Source organism: Aulostomus chinensis, chromosome 8 (genome assembly GCF_037954235.1).
Source record: "Aulostomus chinensis isolate RoL2024-O1b breed Wild chromosome 8, RoL_Achi_v1.0, whole genome shotgun sequence".
Lineage (NCBI taxonomy): Eukaryota > Metazoa > Chordata > Actinopteri > Syngnathiformes > Aulostomidae > Aulostomus > Aulostomus chinensis.
This window is the reverse complement of record NC_141327.1, coordinates 13,308,458-13,317,843: the sequence shown is the minus strand read 5'-3', so window position 1 is coordinate 13,317,843 and position 9,386 is coordinate 13,308,458. Positions and strand designations below refer to the sequence as shown.

Below are 9,386 nucleotides of genomic sequence, written 5' to 3'. Positions count from 1 at the left end.
TTTAGACTTTAAAATTAACTAAGTATGCATTCAAACAGTAACTTAATGAGAATTAATTCCAGTTGATGCATCAGATTTGATCAGCTGATGGTCGTGTTCTGAATGAATCTTCATCTTCCAGCTAACTTTTCACTGTGGCTTTTAAATAGGAGACAATACATGATTTACCTCAGAAATGTCATGAAACACCAGTAGGAAAAGGGTTAAAAGGCAACTGGAAAATTAACAATACATTTAAATTTACTATGAGTGAAGTGAAAGGCAAGGGGCGTTGTAGTCTTCGGAGTAAAAGTACTTGATATGTGAGTTTTATTACATTTTATTATTTTTATTGTTATTATTAATACTCATTAATACTTTGGATTTTTTGTTGTTGTATTGTTTGTGTTTCAAAGAGGCGATAAAAGACCAAAACGTTCATCATGTAAAATTTGATGCACATTTATTTGTATTCTGGCAACAAAAGCTTGACGAGCATCTTGGCCAACTACATTGCAGCCCCATGTTCAACCCATGGTCCATGTACCCGCTCAAGCTCTGCTAGACGCAGTGTTAACTTGAAGCCTTCAATTTGGGCTTTGCCTAAATGCTTCTGTTTTGCCTCTTGATGACTAACCAGCTCCTCTTTAGCCTGGAGGGTGAGGTTTCCAGCTCTTTAACCTGTGCAGCGACCTGGTCCTTTTCCTGCTGCAAGACATTTAGTAACATGTCCTTCTGTTAGCTGCATTTGTCATCTGCAGCCCCATGGGCCTCGCAGCAGCTCGTGCTGCACCACACCCATCCTGATGTCCATCTGAACGATCTCCTGCTTCAGTCTGTACAGATTCCGCTTCAGTTTCATCACCGGAGCTCGATCCGATATGCTCCGGACTTTCTCCTCAATCACCTGCTTCACGTTCTTCAGATCCTTGTTGATCCCAGCCAGGACTTTGGTCTTTTCTGTCACACCTCCACTGGCCTGCTCGTGTCGTTCCTTCACCTCACTGAGTTTGTCCCAGGCCCTGCAGTAGCCCTGGATCGGGGGCTCCAGCTGGTTATTCAGGTCTTTCTCCCGACTGCTCACCTTCTCCAGAGTCTTACTGATGTCCTCCTGGAGTTTGCTCAGGTAGACCTGGGCCTCTGAGACCGAGGCGCTGAAGCCGTCTCTGTGGCGACACATCTGGGCCAAGCGGGTCCTCCAGTTGTTGTTATCTGTCCTGACGGGGACCTTGAGCTGTGGCAGGACACGCTCCACCTCCCTGTACCACTCCGCTGCATCAACGGTGGAGTGCAGCTGGAGCTGGCCCTCGTCTTCGACCACACACTCTTCTTCTGTGGCCTCTGTGGGGGAGACTGGCCTTTCAAAGCGGAAGCCCAGCTTCCTCAGAGCTTCTTCCGCCATTCTGTCAGTCAGTCACAGTTGGGTTTTCTCAGTCAGGAACTTTGAAACCTCTTGGAACATACAGAATCTAAAGTCTGTATGGGCCTTGTAGGCTTCTTGGAGACTTCAGTGGTTCCGTGACTTAATAGAGGACACAATGGCTGACCACAGGTTGAGTGATGATCAAAGAGCATGACTGAAAGCTTGGATCTTCTCTGTGATGTCTGACACTGGAGGCGAGGGCGAGGTACACGGCTTCATGTGGGTTAAATTTAAAATGTACTATGAATGAAGTGAATAATGGAGGGAAGTAGTAGTCTTCAGAGTAAAAGTACTCAATATGGGCTCTTTTCAGAGTTTTGTCACATCAAATGCTGTTGCAATGAAGGATGTTTCTTTCCCCAAAGGCCATAAAAAAGCAAAAGACATTGGTAGAGGTACTTCCATACCACTGGAACGGGGTTCAACTCCCTGCGGTGTCCATGCTTATAAATATGGCGTTTTTGACCACATGTAGAAATATTTACCTACAATACTACAGCACACAGTCTCAAACCCCTTTAAACTGTCAAAGTAATGTTCTGTCTGTTTGTCTCCTGCAACAGTGCTACAAAGCCAGAATCTCAGATCAGTTTCCTGGTAGGGTCTCGTACCCCCTGACCTCTCCTTCAGTCACGGCCATGTGAAACACACACAAGTTGATGTTAGATGGCAAACTGAATGTGTTGTTTTTGCAGGGACAACAGGGGACAGCTGAGCCAGCGATGACTGTGGAGGAGGAGATGGAGGTGCTGGTGAGGATGTTTCAGTCCCAGCCCCACACCGCCAGGCTGAGGCCAGGAAGGAGGTTTTTGAGTCGCTTCCTCAAAGATTTGATTCAGATTAACATCTCACTGACCCCCAGATGTGATTGGTGGTATAGCATCAGAAACAAGGCAAATGCTGTCATGTGTCTGCCTCACACACTGAGGTGCCATCCTGTGGTTAAATAAAAACACACCAGGCAAAAGAACAAACCAAAAAGCATCTCATTCTAGTTTCTCCCCAAAATCTAGGCTAAAGAGAGCCAAACAATAATATAAATTGAGCACGTAAACAACTACAGATATTTCTGTTTTTTCCTTACAAGATTAGTTTCTGTTTCTCTGGCAGATAAATTTTATAAATAAAGTCTAACCTTTATTATTTGGCTTTGATGATAGAAATTATTTTACCAGCATTTCTTTTCTTCAATATCAAATGTGTCTTTGTTTGTCCCAAATAAATTGGACATGTTGAAATGAAACAAAACAATCTGTGTAAATTATGCATAAAGGAGAAATGAAGAGAGGTGTGTGTGTGTGTGTGTGTGTGTTTATGTGTGTGTATGCGTGTGCACGCATGTCAAACCTGAACCCCAAGTTTGTTGTTGTTTATCAAAACCTGAAGACCTTGAGGAGTTCACTCCTTAGAAAAGTTGAACCAAACTTTGTCTTAATGAGCATGTTGCAGCAAACACACTAGAATACACCATTTACTATTCTCACCTTCATCATAAGCACAAAGTCTCATTATTTTTCTCTATCATTCATCATTCAACATCCTTCTCTGTGCCATTAATAAGTCATGGATGTGCTTTTTTGGCTGTGAAACCTCCCAGGGTGCTTTCAGCAGAGGTGGGCTGGTGAGAGAATGTGTGTACCCCTGAAATATTTAAGGGGCCTGTGCTCAGCAGATGTTAACCTGTGCTGTCTGGAGACGTTTGTGTGTGTGTGTGTGTGTGTGTGTGTGTGTGTGTGTGTGTGTGTGTGTGTGTGTGTGTGTGTGTGTGTGTGAGAGAGAGAGAGAGAGAGAGAGAGAGAGAGAGAGAGAGAGAGAGAGAGAGAGAGAGAGAGAGAACTTTGTCTGTTTATCGTTGTCTCTGGGAGGTTTAATCCTTCATCCGTGGTCTACCAAGGACCCTGGGGGTGAAATTCTGGCAATGCAACCAGTGTTCCTGTGCCAGAGAATGATGGTAGCCCAGCTTCAGATGACAGGCAGTGAGTACATGCTTCACTTCAGACAGTCATCATGTCACTGTTCCTTTCACAGTGAGTGGAGCAGACTGTACTGTATTTGCATACAAGGTAGTCCATAGCGGCATCAGATCCACTGTCCGTGATGGTTCACCATCCCGGGAACGAGAGCGTCACCTCATCAGTGGGTTTTACATGACTGTCACGCTATCACGTGTCCCAAGAGTGTAGTTGTAGCAAAGTTGGGATGTGGCAGCTCTGTAAACTCTTTCCACTCGCCCCCTCAACAAGAAGCTGTCTTTGAGGGAGACATTGTGAGCTAGTCATCAAGAGTGTCTCCCCTTGGTCAAACCGGAACTTACAGGTCACATAGCTGGACCCTTAGCAGAGTCCCCGAAGTCAGAGAAATGCCTCCTCAGTATTCACAACTGTGCATGAGGTTTGATTATGACAATGACTGAAAATCTAATTAGAATTTGGTATAATTGAAGGTACACATTTGAGACCCAGGGTACAGTCCAGGGTTAGACCCTGTTCCGCTAAGGTCTCTGTACAGGCAGCCCTGGCTTGACACTTCAGCCCTCTGCTTCCTGGTGTCTTCTTTCAGGAGCTCACTGATCACATGAGCTCTTCTCACCAACTCATACATTCACTTTTGGCTTCTAGTGGACTAACTGTACATTGAGCGGAGCACAGCGGCCATGGTGGTGTAACTGTATGTTAGTTCACTTATGTTAGTTCACTTCATCAGACATTTAGGCCTTCGGTCTTGTCCTCAGAAATTTGCAGTGCCACAGCCACCTGTTGCAAGCCAGGTTCAGGGGTTCAGGTTCAGTTCTAAACAAAATGCCCTCCATAGGACAGCCATCGTCTGGCATACCCACACAGCTCTCTGGTCCAAACCAAACTGTTGAATTCCACCACATTCCTTTAAGATCCCATCAAACTTTATCATGGTAAAGTAAAAACAAAGAATAACTTTAAAACTGCTACCTACCGTACCACTGCTGTGTGAGAGATCCCGTTGGTGACACCAACTTGTAGTGAGAGCTTCCTGGATGTGAGCTTGTGAAAGAAGAACTCAGGAGTCGCTGGATGTCTCCCACAGAGGGATTTCTTTCACGCTCAGTATACGTCGAGGAGTTTGAGCAGTGATCAATACGCACATCATAGCAAGTCTGAGGATGACCCACATTACTGCGGTTTAAAAACTGGCTCTCCTCTCTCTCAACATGACTCTGTCCATGAAAGACAAACCTGTTGCTTCAATAGAAGTTGTGAGATATGTTTGGTTATTGCCAGGGGTGAAAGTGGCTTAAAAGTCTTGTCGGAACTCCGCACGTGCTTAAAAAAAAAAAAAAAAAACGCGAAGTTTTAAGTTTTTTTATCGGTTTTGGGGGATTTTTATTCCAGTTTTCGGGTGTCTATTCCCCACACAACTGCAGCCCCCATAGCCCCACCCTTCCCGCGCTACCCCTGGAAATGCTTTGAAAACTGCTTTTTACAGTAATTGCCCACTACAGTGGCAACAACAGGGAACAGGCAGACATGCATACATGAAAAAACAGATCATCAATATCTCTCAATGATTTCTTCTTCTTGTAGGTTCTCACTGGCAGACTCCACGGAGACAGTCTCTCCCTGGAACTCATTCTCATCAATGAGTTGCTCTGAGTCTGAATCTTCCGTGGGTCTAATTTTGCTAACTTTTTCTCTTGCTTCTTCAACTCTGTCACATCACACACACATCACAGTCGAGTTCTTTGATTTTGCCCTCTGTTTTGTTTTCTTTCTCTTTTTTTTGTACCATGAAAGCAGAACACGTGTGCAAAACTAACAATGCTGGTAACGTGACCCATGTGTCCGTCTGTCAGCCAACCAGAAGCGGCTCGCGATGCGCTCATGGGCACGACTCCGTGTCAAGGCGGTTTCATACTGAACGCGCAAGGCGCAAGCTGCACGGGGTAAGTCCATTCATTGTGTATGCGGGCGCGCTGTGACGTCACATGAGCGCAAACCAAGCCCAGCAGCTCGGTAGCGCTGGGCAACAGCACAAACTAAAGGAACTGTGTTATCAAAACTGGGAGAGGCTTGGCAGAATTGAAATGACGGGGGCAAAAGAACACAAATAAAAAAGAAGAACTCGAAATTAGTCCCATGGTACACTGAGCGCATGTTTAACTGTATTTGATTTAGGACGGACAGGTATGACGGCTCTGTGAAACCAATTTGGAGCAAAGGAAGAAAGAAGGGGCGCATCAAAACTATCCACACTACTAGCATTAGCTGATCCATCCCAGCAGCAGCTTCCCCTGAAACATCGCTGCAACAGCATCGCCCCTTCACCTTAACTCCATGAAAACGTGCAAAGCAAAGTGCCGTGATCGCATGAATAATATGCAAAATGTTAAAAACTGCAGGTTAAACTTGCATGAACATGGGTTCTCACTAACAGAACGGTACTTGAAGAATTCACACATTGATTTCACTGTGCACACATTTTCTATTCATAATTCTGTCACCCTGGGATAAGACATCAATCTATAGGCTGTTGACCTGTTTGTGTGTGTGTGTGTGTGTGTGTGTGTGTGTGTGTGTGTGTGTGTGTGTGTGTGTGTGTGTGTGTGTGTGTGTGTGTGTGCACGTGTATTTATAAGAGAGAGAGGGGGAGAGAAATCTATCATCTGATTTTTTAATAATGTGATACTGGTGTCAGTTATTTGACTGCATGTAAATAAGGGATGCTGGTAAATACACCCCTTCCTGAACCAGTGAGAGGCAAACATAGTGTCTTGGTTATTTGTGCTGTTTAACTTGCGTACTGTGATATGTTGTGTATATACAATAATATGTACCATGTTAGATAGCTCTTCTTCCTCTAACACTGAAAACACTGACATTGGTATTAAATAATCATTGTTCACTCTCTCTTCCTCAATGTTCCTGCAGGGTGTGTGTGTGTGTGTGTGTGTGTGTGTGTGTGTGTGTGTGTGTGTGTGTGTGTGTGTGTGTGTGTGTGTGTGTGTGTGTGTACATGTGTGTGTACATGTGTGTGTGTACATGTGTGTGTGTACATGTGTGTGTGGTGTGCTTGCTTATGGCTGTAATTACCTGTTGGGATGTTATAAATATTTTAGATCCTTCCAAAACAGGTCTGAAAGTCAATGATGATAGAAATGATCATGATGATGATGACTGCAATGACAGTGGTGATATAGTCTTTATCATCAATTCCCTTTGTTCTCATTTCCTTTCACGTTGACTGAGGTCGATTATGTACTTACTTCAAAAATGGTTATTTTTACCATTAACTTGGTGATAACCTCTAAATTGCTACCCATTCATCCCATTTTGTCAGCACAATATGAAGTCAGTCAGCAGAGGAAACAGTCAGAGGTGAATATTTCATGGGGAGAGATCAAATGGAAAGTACATAAAAACATTCTTTCACAACTTTATTAATGAATGACAAGAAAGCAGTATTAGACTTCAAGTTTAAGTTGTATCTTATCACAACTGACAAGCTCAAATTACTGTGCTCCAAAAACATTTAACGCATGAAAGTCACGAAGAGAGAAAGTCTCCAAACATATGTAGAAAACTGATATGTAAAATCCTTTTTTCCAGTGAAGTGGTGAAAGAATAAGGCTGCAGGGTGGTGCAGTGGTTTCTGTGTGGAGTCTCCATGTTCACCCTGTTCCTGTGTGGGTTCTCTCTGGTACTCCAGCTTCCTCCCACAGTCCAAAGACATCAAGAGGGGACGAGGCTGATTGATACTCTAAATTGACCGTAGGTGTGACTGTGAGAGTGAATGGCTGTCTGTCTCTATGTGTTGGCCCTGTGATGGACTGGTGACCTGTCCAGGAAGAACCCCACCTCTCACCCGAAGGCTGCTGGGATAGGCTCCAGCCCCCTAACCCCGGTGACTCTTAACAGGAATAAGCGGAAGAAGATGGATGGATGGATGGATGGATGGATTGATGGATGGAGAAAGAATAATCAGCAAGAAACACCAACATGCAGCAACCACAGGGGGAGGCAGGCTGAGGAGAGGAAGCTGTTTCATAGTCTGGTGGTTCTGGCTGCTCTGGAGCCTCCTACCAGATGGACACAGAGAGATGATGGGAGGGTTGGCAGGGGTCACCTACCATGCTGGAGGCCTTTCAGACACACAGAGCTTGGTGTGTGTCAGCTATGGCAGTGAGGGAGAAACAAACAAACCTTTCTGCAGATTCTCTTCACTTCTGTAGGTACCAGGTTGTGATACAGCTGGAACTGAAGGGGCCTTCTTGGTGAGAGCTATAGTGCTGGTTGACCAGGTCAGGTCATCTGTAACGCAAACTCCTTGGAACATGCAGACTCGACAACATTCCTCTTTATGCCGTCCCCTTTATTGTCGATGGGTTGAGGCACACAGTGACTTCCTCTAAAGTTGACTACCATCTCCTTGAGCTTTCACACTCAGGGAGAGAGCGGGTTGAACGGTATGCGCAGTTGTGTTACCTGTCATTGCCAACTACAGGATCCAGTTTCAGGGAAGTGTGCTGAAGCCCAGTGTGCTAAGCTATCGGCTGTTGTACTATGATAGTGTTAAAAGCTGAGCTGAAGCCATAAACAACATTCTGGACTTTTCTGGGGCGGGTGGTGGAAGACTGGAGCTTTAGCAGCCACAGCATGACATCTTCCACCTGCTCTGTTCAGTCCTTCAGCATGTGTGTTGGTATGTTGTCGGGACCTGCAGCCTTGCAGGGGCGTTGATGCTGGACAGGAGTCTCTTCGCACTGGCTGTGGTGAGACCCATTACCTGTCCCTTTAAGGGAAGCCGTGCTGTTTGAGTCTTCAAAGCATGCACAGAAGTCATTTAGCTGGAAAGAGAGGCTGCTGTGACAGACCTGTGGAGAGGCATTATGGTCTGTAATAGACCTGGATTTCCTGCCACAGGCACCGTGTATCTCTGCTCTCTTAGAAGTTGCTGTTGATATTCGGGGTGTTCTGGTATTTTGCTCAACCGATCCCACAAGGAAGATTGTTCCTTGTAATCCTGAGCACATCTTGAGCCCTCGGCAGGGAGTGGACCTCCCTGTCAATCATGGTTTCTGACTGGAGCAAGCAGTGCTGCTCGACTGTTACATCATCTGATACAAGACATCACAGTTTCAGTGGGTCCTCAATCTTGTAGGTGGCTGTGGGTTGCTGGTGCTTTGAGATCCTCAGTCTGTGGCCTCGGAGCAGCACTGTGACTGAGCCACGACGGCATGTGGAACCCCTCCAGAGTCTAGATCGAATTGTGCATGAAGGCTTCTGGCTGCATAGAAAGTTGGAATAGGTCGGAGCAGAATGAGAGCAGAAACACCTAGTAGAAGTGAGTTAGAGGAAACTTTAACCGCAGCTTAATTAAAATAATACCTTCCTCTTTTCATAACCCTTAATGGGGTTCTGACATAAATGAAGGCAGAAAAAAAATCTACTGTCCTCTGCAAACAAGACATGAAAACTTTCTCCTGAAATTTGGAGCTTAAGCAGTTTGAGCTGAGACCCATCAAGCAGAGGTCTTCTAAAGTTACAGTCTAATTAATACCATGCTTGTTTTTCCCTGGACAGTGTGTCCTTGCAGAGCTGTAATGAAGGGCTGCTAACACAAAGAGGGAATTAAACATTAGCCCTGAGAACTCAACGCGCTGCAACAAAGAAAACACTTTCTAACAATCGAAGCAAAACCTTTGATGGAAAGCAAAACTAAGGGAACATCTTCACCAATTTGACAGCATTTTGAGAAAAAAAATAAGATGCAAAAAAAAAAAAAAAAAGAGAGAGAGAGACAACAGCCCACTCAGAGAAATACTCTGCAAATACAGGAAACATATTTTATTTGTCTAAGTTAGCCAGCAGATTCCTCATAGTACCCTTGAGTAAACATAAAAGAATATATTTTTGCACAGATTGATAATAAAATGCACTATATGTGATCCATCAACAGATGAGATCAAATGGGAACGTGATAAAGCCATTGTAAAAAAAAAAAAGTGGGGGGG

At 44.7% G+C, this 9,386-nt stretch overlaps 1 pseudogene; it reads right to left on the bottom strand.

The window, feature by feature from the left end:
• Nucleotides 1-244: 244 nt before the first annotated feature.
• Nucleotides 245-1,660, bottom strand: LOC147257256 (intraflagellar transport protein 57 homolog pseudogene; annotated as a pseudogene).
• Between the last annotated feature and the right edge of the window lie 7,726 nt (nucleotides 1,661-9,386).